We start from the raw sequence: 15,957 nt of genomic DNA on the forward strand, positions 1-15,957 counted from the left end.
TCTAAATGGTCTATGCATTGTTGAAAGTAAGGTATTAAAGTACCTCACTGTTTTTGTATTGCTGTTTATTTATCCTTCTAGCTCTATTAGTTTTTGCTTTATATATTTAGATGCCCCAATGTTGGAAAGAAAGATACTTACAGTTGATATATCTTGATAGATTGACCACGTTATCCCAGGATAATGACCTTAGTTTGTCTATTTTTCCATTTTCAATTTAAAGTCTATTTTGTACAAGTAGAGCTACCCCTGTTTTGTTGTTGTTGTTGTTATCATTCGCTTCATATATCTTCATCCATCCCTTTACTCTCAGTCTATGTGTGTTTAAGTTTCAAATGAGTCTCTTGTGGGCAACATAACAAGGATTTAACTTTAACCATTCAGCCATTCTGTGTTTTGATTGGAGAATTTAATCTTTTTAAAGTAATTTATTGATAGGTAAGGACGGACTCTGGCTCTTGATTGTTTTCTGGTTGCTCTGTAGATCCACTGTTTCTTGTTTCTTACGCTTTCATTGATCATACTTTGATGTCTTTTGGTATTTGTAGGCTTGGACCTCTTTATCATGTTCCTTTGTGTAACTGCTCCAGGTTTTTCCTTGTTGTTACCATAAAGCTTACATAATGTATTTAAAAGTATAACTCTATTTTAAGCTGATAGCAACTTAATTTAAAATTTTTGTTTTAATGTTTGTTTGTTTTTTTTTTTTTGAGAGACAGAGCAGGAATGGGGGAGGGGCAGAGCGGGAGGGAGACACAGAATCCGAAACAGGCTCCAAGCACTGAACTGTCAGCACAGAGCCTGACACAGAGCTGGAACATGAACTGTGAGATCATGACTTGAAGTGAAGTTGGACGCTTAACCGACTGAGCCACCCAGCGCCCCGCTAGCAACTCAATTTTAACAGAATTCCTGAGTTTTATACTTTTACTATTTAACCCCCTAATATTTTAGGTTATTTCTAATACAGGTGACATATTTTTTATATTGTGTGACTAATAACATATTATTGTGGCTATGATTACTTTTACCAGTTCTTTATTAATATTTTTTAATGTTTATTTTGACACAGAGACAAATGGGGGAGGGGCATAGAGAGAGGGGACAGAGGATCCAAAGTGGGTTCTGCACTGACAGCAGACAGCCCTATGTGAGACTCAAACTCACGGAGATCATGACCTGAGCAGAAGTCAGACACTTAACTGAGTCATCCAGGTACCCTAGTTCATTTTTTAATTTTTAAACTAGAATTTAAGTGTATTATGTACCATCATTATCATATTACAGAATATATGATTGTATATACCATTACTAGTATTATTCTACCTTTTATGCTCTTATGTCAATATGTCTTTCCTCTCGGAGAACTCCCTATAGTTTATCTTGTAAGACAGGTCTAGTGTAATGAATTCCCTCAGCTTTTTTTTTTGTTTGGAAAAGTCTTTATCCCTCCATTTCTGAAAGAAAGCCTCACTGGATAGACTTTGTGGTTGCCATTTTTTTTTCTTTCAATATTTTGAATATGTCATCCCATTCTCTCCTAGGTTAAAAAATTTCCATTGAGAAATCTGCAATAAGCTCATGTTTGTAATTTTTCTCTTATTCCTTTTGAAATTCATTTTTTTGTTTTGTTTTGAGTTTTGTGAGTTGAGTCATGTGTCTTGGTGTAGCCCTATTCAGGTTCTACCTATCTGCAATGTGTTGGGCCTCAGTGATTCGAATGTGCATTTATTTTCCCAGGTGTCACAAATTCTCAGCCATTATTGCTTTAAATATATATTCTAAACTTTCTCTTTCTCTTCTTCTGGAATTCCCATAATGCAAATTCAGACATACCTCATTTTTTTGTACTTTACTCTCTAGTGTTCCACAGATAGTGAATTTCTTTAAACTTGGACATTTGGGGGCGCCTGGGTGGCTCAGTTGGTTAAGCGTCCGACTTCGGCTCAGGTCATGATCTCGAGGTCCGTGAGTTTGAGCCCCGCCTTGGGCTCTGTGCTGACCGCTCAGAGCCTGGAGCCTGTTTCAGATTCTGTGTCTCCCTCTCTCTCTGACCCTCCCCCATTCATGCTGTCTCTCTCTGTCTCAAAAATAAATAAACGTTAAAAAAAAAAGTTTTAAAAAATACAATTGGACATTTGGGGCAACCCTGCATCAATTAAGTCTCTTGGTACCTTTTATGTTCCAACAGCATTTGTTCACTTGTTTCTATGTCGCTTTTTGGTAATTATCACAGTATTTCAAACTTGTTCATTGTCACTATATTTGTTACGGTGGTCTGTGATGAATGAGTTTTGATGTTATTATTGTACTTACTTTAAGGTACCATAGACTGTTCTCATCTAAAATGGTGAACTTAATTTCTTCTATTTATTTACTTTGAGAGAGAGAGGATGAGTCAGGAAGGGGGGGAGAGAGAGAGAGAGAGAGAGAATTCTAAGCAGGGCCCATACTCAGCACAGAGCCCACTGTACAGCTTAGTCCCATGAACTGTGAGATCATGACCTGAACCAAAATCAAGAGTTGGGACACCTAACCCACTGGGCCACCCTTCAAATGGTGAACTTAATCACTAAATGTTGTGTGTGTTCTGATTGCTGCACAAACCACCGTCTTCCGGCTCCCCCAATCTCTTCCTCTCCTTGGGCTTCATACTCCATGAGAGACAACAATATTGAAATTAGGCCATTTAATGCCCCTACATTGGTCTCCAAGTGTTCAAGTGAAATAAAAAGTTACACATCTCTCAATTTAAATTAAAAGTTAGAAATATTTAAGCTTAGTGAGGAAGACATGTTGAGAGCCAAGACAGGCCCAAACCTAGGCCTCTCAAGACAAATGGTTATTTTGTGAATGCAGAGGAAAAGCTCTTGAAGGAAATTATTAGTTATACTCCAATGAACACATGAATCATAGAAAAGTAAAACAGCCTATTACTGATACAGACAAAGTCTTACTGGTCTGAATAGATGATCAAACCAGTCACACCATTCTCTTTATCCAAAGCCTAATCTAGAGCAGGGCCCTAACTTTTTTCAATTCTGTGAAAGCTAAAAGTGTTGACTATCCAGAAGAAAAGTTAGAAGCTAGCAGAGATTGGCTCATAAGGTTTAATGTAAGAAGCTATCTCCATAACATAAAAGTACATCATAAAGCAGTAAGTGCCAATATAGAAGCTGCAAGCAAGTTTTCCAGAAGATCTAGGTAAGATGTTCATGAGGGTGCCAACACTAAACAACAGATTTTCAATGTATACAAAATAGCTTTTATTAGAAGATGCCATCAAGGACTTTCATAGCTAAAGAGGAGAAGTCAATGCCTGGTTTCAAAGCTATGAAAGACAGGCTGACTCTCTTGTTAGGAGTTACATATGTGGGGACTTTGGGAGCACCTGGGTGGCTCAGTCAGTTGAGAGTCCGACTCTTGACTTCAGGTCAGGTCAAGATCTCACATTCTGTGAGTTTGAAACCTGTGTTGGGCTCTGCGCTGACAGTGCAGAGCCTGCTTGGGATTCTTGCTCTCTCTCCTTCTCTCTCTGCCCCTCCCCTACTCCCTCATACCCCCCCTCCTTCAAAATAAATAGACAAAAAAATAAATAAATAAAGGCCGACTCTCTTGTTAGGGACTTATAGAGATGATGACTTTTGGTTGAAGCCAATGCGCATTTCCATTTCAAAAATCCTAAGACCCTTAAGAATTATGCTAAAAATAGTCTGCCTATGCTCTTTAAATGGAACAACAAAGCCCTGGGTGACAGAAAACCTGTTTCCACCATCGTTTACTGAATATTTTATGCACACTGATATTTTGTGCACACTGCTCTTTCATAAAGTACCTGGTCACCCGAGAGCTCTGATGGAAATGTACAAGATCAGTGTTGTGTTGATTCCTGCTAATGTAGCATGTATTCTGCAGCCTATGGATCAAGAAGTAATTTCAACTTCCAAGTCTCATTTTTAAGAAACACGTTTTGTAAGGCTGTAGCTGCCATAAAGAGTTAATCTTCTGATGGATATGGGTAAAGTTAATTGAAAACCTCTTGGAAAGAACTCATCATTCTAGATGCCATTCAGAACATTTGTGCCATCCAGAACATCAGAAGAGGTAAAAATATCAAAATTAACAGGAGCTTCAAACAGGTTGATTCCAACCCTCAGGAATGACTTTGAGGGGCTCAAGACTCCTATGGAGGAAATAGCTGAAGATGTGGTGTTAACAGCAAGAGAACTAGAATTATACATGGAGCCTGTCACTATAACCGAACGATCGCAATCTCATGGGGAAACTTTAATGGATAAGGAATCGTTTCTTGTGAATGAGCAAACAAAGTGGTTTCTTGAGGTGGAATCTACTCCTGATGAAGACACTATGAAGATTTTGAAACCACAGAGGATTTCAAATATGACATAAACTTAGTTGAAAAGCAGTAGGCAGGTTTCAGAGATTTGAATCCAATTTAGAAAGACGTAGTATTGTGGTAAAATGCTATCAAACAGCATCACATGCAAGAGATTGCTTGTGAAAGGAAGAGTCCGTCAGTGCGGCCAACTTCCTTGCTATCTCATTTAAAACAAATTGCCACAGCCACCCAACCTTCAGCAGCCACCATCCTGATGGGTCAAGAGCCACCAACATGAAAGCAAGACCTTCTACCAGGAAAAAGATGACAACTCACTAGCTCTGATGACAGGTCACATTTTTGGCAATTAAGGATTTTTTTAACGAGATATGTACATTGTCTTTTAAACATGATGCTATTACACACTTATTATACTAACCTGTACTGGCAACATAACTTTTATATGCACCAGGGCGCCAAAAAGTCCCTTTGACTAACTTTACAGCAATATTCGCTTTCTTCTGGTCTGGATCTGAATGCACAGCATCTCTGAGGTATGCCTGTATGTAATTACCTAAATTTTAAAAAAGGAAGCATTATACCATGTTTAAGAATAACTGCACATAACACCTATACTTATCTGGCTAGGATATTTTGACATAGTTTGTGGGAAACAGAGCTACCATTTTTCTCATGACAGTAGCTTTTTTCCTCTTTTGTCATCAGACACTAGAAGACAGTAGACTTTTCAAAGAGATTAGCAATCTATAAAAAAATAAAGGGTTCAAAAATGATAGATACTTGCGTGAGATTGCATACTCATCAGCTGTGTATGTAGATACTTAGGCTCATTTGCCAGTCCAAGTTAAGTTTGACAAGGAGCAAAACGCTTTTTGAAAAAGAGAAAATATTATTATATCGAATCGGTATCCTTAATGGGAAGTTGAGTCTGTCATCTGACAGAAAGAATAACCACTGGTACCTTTTATTCACGTAACAGTGGATGTTTTCTAAAAGTGATTCACACTGGTTATTCCATAAACACCCACCTGACACAGCTTCTCCTGGGTATGGCGCCTTATAGTCCACAGTTTTCACTCATGCTTTTGGTTTTAACTTAAGGTATCTTCGCAGAGATTCTGGGACTGTGTTAGCCTCCGTATTCTAAAGTTGGTGGCCTAGAGGCTACATGAAGTAAGCAGGCTACCCACACTCAGCTCCTAGAGGATCATGGGGAACAGGCTAACCAGGCTGAACCCATAATTTGAGGCTTGTACCATTCCATGTCCCATGCACGTGAGCCTCTGAATCGCTGCTGCTGTGTTCCAAGGGAGTTGAGCTCCAAATGTTTGTGATCCAGTTATTAGGAACATAGAGAATTTTCCTAAGTCCACAGCATTATACAAACTATATCATAGAGAATTCGAATTCACCCATCCCTATGTTTACAGTGTTTTTTCACTGGTAAATTACATTTCATATTCTGGCTGTGGAACAGGATTCGTCCCCACAGAGGAGCATTTAATGACAGAATTTTTGAAACATCACATCTGGATGAAAATGGAAACTCATCCAACTCAACATTCTTCTGGTTTGTGACACCAAGGCATAGAGAGGATAAAGAACTTGACTTGTTTACTCTGACTTTGCAGTGCACAAACAATTTTAGCCTCCTGGGCAGAAAAGAGCTGAAATCCAGCCTGATTCCACTGGGCAAACTGTGTGGCTTGGCTCAGGGCCAGCCGCCTGAAAAGGGATCTTTTTTTTTTTTTTTAAGGTGCCAAGTTACGTGCCTGTGGGGGATGAGTCTGTCCGGGGTTGAGGCCTTTTCCTAATGTGCATGAAGGAGCTGTATAGTTCTGTCTAAATGTATTCACACTCTGGATTGGTCTTGCTCCTTTGCTGTTAGGTCTGTGAAGTTCCTTCCCTGTTGAATACAGCTGTGTGTGTTCACTGTTAAGGTGCCATAACATTCTGGGGAATGAATGCAATGAAATCTGTTCACTGTTTGCTTACAGATATTTGGGTTATTTCCAGTTTTAGGTTATTACAAATTGTGCTGTAAGCAATATCACATTCACATTCATTTTGTCATATTATCAATGTTTCCTGAGTATAACATTTAACATGACTTTGAGGTTCGCCGACACCTGAAATTTGAAAATGAGTTTCCAAGGTCCTATCTGTAGAGTTTTTGAGTCAGTAGATGCGGGTTAGGTCTCCACAATGTATATCAGTGACAGTCTCTAGGTCTTGTGTTAGCTCTACTAAAATCACGTCCTTGGTGTTCCCATTCAGTGAATGGGATATGTTTCTTGCTGGCACTGGGATTCCTTTAGAGTGAGTATCTTTCAGTTATACACTAGTTTACACAGTAAAAACTAGTTTTAGCTACTTTGGTTGGTTTTTGAAGAAAAATCAGTACTACAGTATGTGCACTTTAATACTTGTAAGAGTTCAAAGTATATGTCATAGTCTGCTGTCTTGGGATGTCTTGGCACATCTTGGTATAAGTCTGTGCAGCCCAAGGCTGGATTGTTTGCACTTCACGACGGGGGAAAGGGGGAGTGACAGAAAGATGAGACAGTGGGCAGTTTTAGGACCCCTTCAGCCCATGTTTCACTACTAAACATGGGACACAGGGAAATCACCAACCCCTCTTGTCCACAGATCCCGCCTTCACTCTGCATGCTCCCTGACTGTGATCTGAGAGGTTACCCAGAGAAACTCTGGAAGAAAATGAGGTTAGCCCTCAATGCTCATTGATAATTAACGTAATTTTGATAGTATCAGTGGAAAAAAGTTTATATGCAGGGGTCTAGGTCTTTTGTTTTATGTACTCAAAATAGTAGTAACTTTTTTTTTTAAAGGTAGCTGAAGTTTTCAATAGTTAGAGCTCAAAGAATTTTTTTGTCTATGTTTTCCAGTTATTAGTCCTGAAAATAAAGCAAAATGGAAAAGATCTTAGCTTGGATGAATATGGCAATGAACCGTCCATTATTCAGGCACCACTGGGTATTGATAGAAGGCTCCTAAATCAACATAGTTTATATAAACTTTTCTCTCTTACCAAAGCAGAGGAGTAAAACTTTAAAACCACAAAGCTACCAGGGGTGCCTGGGTGGCTCAGTGAGGTGAGCATCTGACTTCTGTTCGGGCCATGATTTCCAGGTTCATAAGTTCGAGCCCCACGTTGGGCTCTGTACTGACAGTGTGGAGCCTGTTTAGGACTCTGTCTCTCTCACTCTCTCTCTCTCCCCCTCCCCAACCCGTGCTGTCTCTCAAAATAAACAAATGGACTTTAAAGAAAAAAAACACACACAAAATGAAAATAGTTTAGAAAGTCATGCACATGAAGCTGTAACGTGTAGATGGGTGGTAGAGAAGCCGCTGATTGCTCCGCCCACCTCTTCTCCCCACACACTATGTGAAAGGCCAGAAAGCGGCATTTAAACCTGCAGGTGTGAGTACCAGGGGTCGCACAATGTCTGGGAGGGAAAAAATACCCACACTCCCATCTGCTTCGTTTACTACTACCAGCCAGGGAACCTAGAAGAAGAAGGGTAGACCACGTGTGTGAAAGTATAAACCAAAAGTTTAAGAATGGCTATTGGAAGAAACGTCTTTCATGTATTCTACAACGAATACAATCCACAAATGAAAGAAAATAACAGCATGTGGAACCATATAAAGGTATTAGGCTCTAATGTGAAAATGCACTGCTGATCTCTTTGACTACTTTTAAGCTAGCTCTGCCCTCTGTTTTCAAATTTCAAAATATTAAGATCTGAAATATACATCTTAAACATGAAGCACCAGGTAGCTATAATATTTCCATATACGTATTTAATGTTTATAAGGTTAGTTCTGCTTTTAATAACCATAGATACTGTTTTACATGGGGAAGAAGTCAAATGAGCATTAAAACCTTAAATTATTTTTTATCATGTCTTTTCTCTATGAAGTTCATCTATTAATATGTTCATATAATTGAGAGGACAAAGGAACTGTAATAAAGTGAGAGAGATTATATTCATGTCGTATTTTCTACTCAAATATTTTATAAATGAATGGCTAATGTTCTGGAGTATTACTCTTACAAAGTGCTTTTAAAACAGAAAATTAAGAAGGCATCCTTCTCCAATATCTAAGCTTTACTGCATCCTTGTTGGTTACTTTGGAGACTCCCTTCTCCAGATGGAACAGTTACCCACCACCCAGTACAGGGGGAAGAATAGGAGGGAGATGGAAAGAGGGGGAAATGCTATTTTAATATTGTGTCTCTAATGATACCGTGTTGGGGGAAAAAAAAATTCTTGGTCGTTGTTCTCATGCCAGTCAACATAAATTTCTTTTAATAGTTTTTCTTTAAAAAGACCTTAGGTTCTTCAATAATCACGTGATACAGCATAGCACAATAGTTTAGTAACTATATTGCAAATTAAAATGAAGGCTTACCTCTAGGATCAGAGAATGCATTACATTCTATACCAGCCACATCGTGTTGTCAACATCCAGTGATGGTAACTAGCCATCTTTTGAGCTACTCAAGGTCACTGGGAAACCACCTCACCCAGAGAATCAATGGTGCTAGACAGAAATGAGTACCAAAACTATTTTATCATCTCTTGCTGAGTCTAACCTGAAAAGTGTTCCTTCTCTGAATTAACTAAAAGCTTGTGTGATATTTATTTCATATAAAGAAACAAATTATTGTTGCCACCCTATACCCTCCAACAAACTAGGTTGAGCTAAAAACCAGTCTTGGTCCCTCAGCAAGGAGTCTTCTGGTGAAAGAAATCATTTTAATGAGGGAACAATGTCAAGACGGATAACTTGAAAAATCTGTTAATTACATAGCTTCATTTCTCTTAATGACCTATTTCATATTACAATGAAATTTCTGTTGCTCAACAGATGACCTTAAGAGACAAGCCTTTTACTTTTTTCTTCTATTGGAAGGTAATATATGCTCAAAAAAGAGAACTTAGGAAGAGAGGGGCACACCTCCCCCTTGTTCCCCACATCATCCAAAACTGTCACCCAGAAAGCCACTGTTAATACTGTGGTGTGTGTCTTTCTTGTCTCTCCTCTGTATACATGCATCTATGCTAACACAAAGAATCATACTCTATACAGTAATAAGCTTTTTCTTTTGGTGTGTATTGTTAATGTTTTTCCATATCAACAAATACTCTTTTATAACCTTTTTAATTATTATAAAGGATTCCATCACATAAATTGCATTGTCCTTATAAATAAGTAGGAAGGGATGCCTTGCCTATTTCTACTCAGGAGTTTCACAAAGCACATAATTCTAAGGATATTATTAAAAAGTTAAGACATATTTCTAAGTCAGTTAAAACACTTTGGAAAACAAATAGTGATGGATGTTAAATTCAAGTAGAAAAAAAAAAAAGACTTCATATGGACATTCTAGTGAAAGAGCTCAGATGAGGACAGAACAGGGTAGACTCTTCAACATGAAATGATAGAACAAGTCTAGGTGGATTTCCATCATGGTGGCTCCTGAAAAGGAGGCTGTGTTCTGATACGATACACTAGTTCACATATAACTTTCAGGAAGCAAGTTAAGCTTGCCTCTGACTAGCCTTAAAGACAATAAAGCACTTTCCTTCTTGGACTGTACTCTTGCACTTAAAATAAAGAGTATTAAAGCGAACTTACCATTATGAACCGATTTTACCTTACTAGAGGTTCTTCCAGCAGAAACATAGTTGCATTCTTCCCTCACAAAGAATGATAAACAGGATAACATTGCTTTTTCTGTCTGACAAGAAAGGAACAAAACTATTTTGAGAATAGGTATACTGAATCAGATGGGCAATAAAACAGTAATGGTTTTCTTTCATTTAGAATGTTATGCACAATGTATTCGAAGATCCTACAAGCAGTAAAGGAATACAAGTGCTGAGCATCAAGAGGTGAAGTTACTAGACCATCTACTAAATGATCAAAAGTAGGAATGATACAGAGATATTGGGGGCAGGAGGGAAAAGAGTAATGACTTAAAAAAATCAGAATACATTTCATTGATTTGTCATTCACTTGGTTAAAAACATTTAATGATAGTTTTAACTTAAATCTTATAAATACCTTCATGTAACTTAAAGCTTTTGTGACTTTGATCTTCTCACGTATGTATTTTTTTAAACCATAAAAGTATATTATGAGTTTATTTTATTTCACTATCCTATCAAAACTTACCAATTCAGTTCAGTGAACATTTACCTACGACCTACTACGTGCCCAGTGCTGTACTAAGTTCTAGACAGGGAGTGTACTCCATCTGTCTGCACTAAAAGGCCAGTTCATGGTTAGCATTTTTTTAGCAACAAAGAATGTTTTTAATTAATGTATGTACATTGTACTTCTAGACATAATGCTATGACAGTTAATAGATGACAGTATAGACAAGCATAATTTTTGTATGCACTGAGGAACCAGAAACTTTCTCTTGCTTTATTGTGACATTTGTTTTATTGTTTTGGTCTGGAATCAAATCCACAACACCTCCAAGGTATACATATACTGTTGTGTGTCCCATAAGGCCCTTAGGCTCTTTCTTCTTTCTTCTTCTCCTTCTCCTCCTCCCCCCTCTCCTGCTACTCTGACTGAATAATTATAAATGTCATATTCTCCAGGTCACTGATTCTTTCTTCTGGATAATCAAATCTTCTTCTGCAAGTCTGTGTGGAAGTTTTCAGTTACTATATTTTTTAGCTCTTAGATTTCTGTTTTTCTTTTTGGTGGTTTCTGGTTTTTGATCAAACTTGTTTTTTTTCATGCGTTGTTTTCCAAACTTCCTGTTGTTGTCTGTGTGTTCTTATAGTTTGCTAAACTTTCTTATGAGGATTATTCTGAGTTCCTTGACAGTTCACATAGACTCATTTCCTCGGGGACAGTTATCGGAACTTTATTTCTGTTCATGGTGTCATATTTACTTGAGTTTTTGTTTTCCTTGTTTTACATTGATATCTGAACATTCGGGGAATAGGGCTCCTTTTCCAGGCTTTACAAGTTTGCCTTGGCCAAGATCAATCATCATGAGTCAGCTCATTTGGGTGTCTGGGAATGAATGCTGATAATGTCCTGGACAGGCAGGTCAGCTATTGTGGTGAGGTGACAGAGCCCTGATGTTGGTGATGGAAGGGTGTGCCACTGGCTGAGAACAGTTGAACAAGACAGCTGGCTTGGTTCCATACCCAAGCGAAGCTGTAGGATGTTGCCGTAGTTGCCTGAACTTTCTGGTCAGGTGTACGAGAGGATCAGGACTGGGTAATACATTGAATAAGAATGGAAATAAGAATTTGCTTCCCTGTCCTGACAAGTTAGCAGGACTGGACCCCTCAGTGCCTATAAAGCTCATTGTTTGGGGTTGCAAATCTGTTGAGTGTGTACTGAATTACTTGGTCTGATGAGGTCATTGGTTTTGCACTGCAGATAGGGAAAGCTAGGGGCTGTGCTCTTTATTCAAGTGACACTGTAAGTAGAGCTATTAGATGGGTGACACAGCTTCTCGTAGCCTGGTTAGATTTCCTGGTTGGGCAGGCTGAAGGCTGGATTCAATGATGGGTAGGGCTACAAACTGGTTTCCCTGAGTGTAGTAGGACCATCTCTAAAGTCACTGAAACTATTTGTTGTCTCAATCTACTCTGCACCCCAAATTCTCCAGCTAAATAGGCCTTTAGTGATAATGTTGGCATGCCGGGGTGGCTCAGTCAGTTGAGTGTCCAACTCTTGGTTATGGCTCAGGGCAAGGTCTGTTTATGGGTTTGAGCTGCACATCAGGATTCTTTCTCTCCCTCTCTCTGCCCCTCTCCCATCTCTCTTTCTCAAAATAAATAAACTTAAAAAAATTGGTGATAATGTTTAAAACACTAGAAGATATCAAATGATGTTTAATCTTTCTTGGGATTAAGTCTTATTTAAAATTTGAAAGTAAAGTCAAAGGTAGGGAAAAAGATCTGTTCCCTGTGCCCGTGTAGCTGTAGTATAACAACAGAAATTGCAGAGGAGTGTGTGATATTAAAGAGGCAAAAGTAGGCTATGTTGAAAGGGCAACACTTCCATTAGAAGTTACTCAGAAGGTATTGGTGGGCAAGTTATTAAGTATTATGTCCGTCCTCTTTGAGGAGAATATCGAGCCATATTCGGCTTGTGGCCCTTAATTTCATCAAAGCCCAAGGTGTAACATTTCCTGGCTACTGATAATCTAGTTGATGTCTACTTCCGTAAATCTGTTAATCATTGTTACCTATGTAGTTCCACAAGCTTCCTACTTCCTAAGTCCTCTAAAAGTTATTTATGGTATTTTACAATAAAGAAACATTTTCCTGATGACATCGTTTCCATTTTAGCTCTTCAAGTAAGTCTTTTCCTCTCTTAAGTGTTTCGTTACCAAGAAGACAAAATTTCTTTTTTTTTCTAACTATTGTATAACTTTAGAACAGTTAACCTTTTAATGGTGAACAAATAGCCACAAATAACAGGATTCTCTGAGATTCATACCTTTTAAGTCGAGTTTTTCCCTCTCTCACTGTTGCCCTATCACATTGATCTTATTGCCAATTAATTGTTTATCTCTTCCATTACAATCCTCTACTTTCTCTTGATCCTGGTATGGGCCAGAACTTTCAGGACAAGTTTACATAAAAGTTATGATACTGACATTCCTGTCCTTTTATTTTTAATGCAAAGAATTTTAAAATTTTCTTTATGAGTAACTTTGGTCAGGATGAGGGAGATGGGCTCTCTGTTCATTAAGAGCTTGTTCATAAATAAGACTGAATTATATTAAATATTTTTTGCATCATTAAAGAGTATTCTAACTTTTAACTTTAATCCTAATATTTTTATTTGCCTATTACCTTTTAGTCATTCTTGTCTTTCTCAACTATAATATGAATGCCTCAGTGTAGTTTTTTAAAACTGCTGAATTCATTTTGAATGTGTATTTATAAAATGTGATCATTGTGTTGATTTTCTTTATTGACATACTATTTTTTTCTATATAACAGTTCTCTGGTTTTCACTTGCTTCCTTGTTTTACCTAGAATCCATGCTTCATCACTTCACAAAGATTTTGACCATACTCTTAACCTCTGTTGCTTTAACCTCTTTCTAACTCATTCAGCTTGCCAAATTCTGACCTCACTAGATTCTCCCATCCACTTTCTCTTAATTAAAACCAGTAGGACAAAGTCCCATTGCACAAAGTTGTTTGATAGACTGCTCTTACCATAAATTTATAATCTTCAAAGTCAACTGAACTCAAAGGGACTGTGCCTATCAATCATACAAAATAGTACTAGTCAACTCGTACTCCTATACTGGGCAATGTTTGTTTGAAACTTTGTGTGTGTGTGTGTAAAAGAAAACTGTACCAGACACTTGTTAATATTCAGGACTATTGCAATAGGAGTGAGAAATTGAACTCAACTCTGCTGAAACACAAAGAAGAGAGATTTTAAGTGTCAGGGTGAGCTAATGGAAAAGTACTGGAGAACAGTGGAAGGAAATTAGTCATCTATATTTCCTTTTTAAAAATAGAGATTAATATATTTATTGATATACATATTTATATACATTTATATACACACATACACACACACACAGACACCCCCTGTTGGTTTTGTTCCTGTGAAGAACCCTGTATAATCAGTAATGTTGGCTATGTTAACATATATGTATACATCCACTTAAAGACACACATACAGACATACATATATCTATCTAGTATGCTCAGTGCAGCCATTGACATGAATGAGTTTTACTGCCCACAGTTAAAACTAGGATGATGACCAAGTGAAAAGATCAACCTTTCAAGAAAATGCCATCAACAGTGTGATTGTCTCTAGGTTTCAAATTCAGGATTCAAGAGAGAAGGCAATGATGTCAATTGAACGCTGAAGTCTCTTTCTTCTCTGTGCAGGAAACAAATGGGGGAAGGATTCAATTTGCCTTCCAGGTTCTCTAGGAGAGCTTTCCCATTTGCCTGAAAAATGTGGAGCGTTATGCTTTCAGATTTGTTCTTTCTTGAGATTGCTTTGGTTTTCCAAAGTCTTAGATGGTTATGTATAAATTTTAGGATTGTTCTATTTCTGTGAGAAATTATAGGAATTTTGATAGGGATTGTTTGGAATCTGTAGATTTCTTTGGATGGTATGGACATATCAACCATATTAATTTTTCTAACACATGACCACAAAATTTCTTTCCATTGATTTGTTTTATTCAATTTCATCAGTGTCTTACAACTTTCATTGTAGAGGTCTTTCACATCCTTAGTTAAATTTATTCTTATTTATTTCACTTTCTTGGTGATTCTGGCTCAAGTTTTATCCATTTTGCTTATCTTTTCAAAGAATCCGCTCTTAGTTTCACTTACCTTTTCTATTAGCATTTATTTTATATTTTTAAATTTGAGCATTGTTTATTCTTTTTACAATTCCTTGAGGTATAAAGTTAGGTTGTTGGGTTTTTTTTTTTTTATTGATGTAGGCATTCATTATGATGAATTGCCCCAGTAGAACTGCTGTTGCTATAAGTTTTGATATGTTGTATTTCCCTTTCCACTCATTTCAATTATTTTGATTTCTCCTTTGACTCACTCTTTGGAACAGCAGGTGATTTCATCTCTACATATTTGTCATTCTTCTAGTTTCCTCTTGTCATTAATTTCTAGTTTCATACCACTGTAATCAGAAAAGATGCTTGATAAGGTTTCATTTTACTGAAAAATGTTAAGATTTGTTTTAGCACCTAACGTAAGATCTATACTGGAGAATGTTCTATGTGCATTTAAGAATGTACATATGTTGTTTTTGGAAGGAGTGTTATGTATATAGCTGTAAAATCCATCTGGTCTAATGTGTCCTTTTAAGGCCAATGTTTCCTAATTGATTTTCTATATGGATGATCTATCCTTTGATGTAAGTGGAGTAGTAGAGCCCCTTCCTATTATTATATTGCTGTCCAATCTTCCTTTTAGGTCCATAAATATTTGCTTTTTATATTTCACTGCTCCTATCTTAGGCACAAAAAATACTTAAAACTGTATGGTGTATGCAGAGAGTCCCTAGGAGAGTCTGTTCCTCCTTACCATCAGGTACCAAGTATTTTTTGGCATGGCAATTTTATCCTTGGCGGTTAACCATTCACTTTTAGAAAAGGGAGATTAACTTCCACAATTTGCCTATGTTCCAAGTTCAGGCTAGAACATATTACAGAAGCAGAAGCAAAGACTAGGATCTCTGTCCCCAAAACCAAAGTCAAAGGACCTCATTGAATTAGCCCTCAGTGGCTCGCAACCAAATTTCTATGCATTAAAGGTTATTACTGGCCTCAAAGGAGGACTCCTAATGTGGACAGGAGACTGAGTAGGGGATTTAGACCCTAGAAAGCAGACTGTGAGTCTGGTTTTCTCCTCAGTATATGAATGAACCTTCTAAGGTGTTTGGACTTGGACACCCTGACACAGACCCTGGGTTAATGGAGAGTGGCTGCACATGTGAGTGGAAGCTCAGGAAGTGAGGTGGATCATATTACCTGTTCAAGAACTTGACCAGGAGAGCATCTCCACAGCAATTAACCAT

This window comes from Panthera tigris, chromosome A1, assembly GCF_018350195.1.
Source record: "Panthera tigris isolate Pti1 chromosome A1, P.tigris_Pti1_mat1.1, whole genome shotgun sequence".
In the NCBI taxonomy this organism is placed as follows: Eukaryota; Metazoa; Chordata; class Mammalia; order Carnivora; family Felidae; genus Panthera; species Panthera tigris.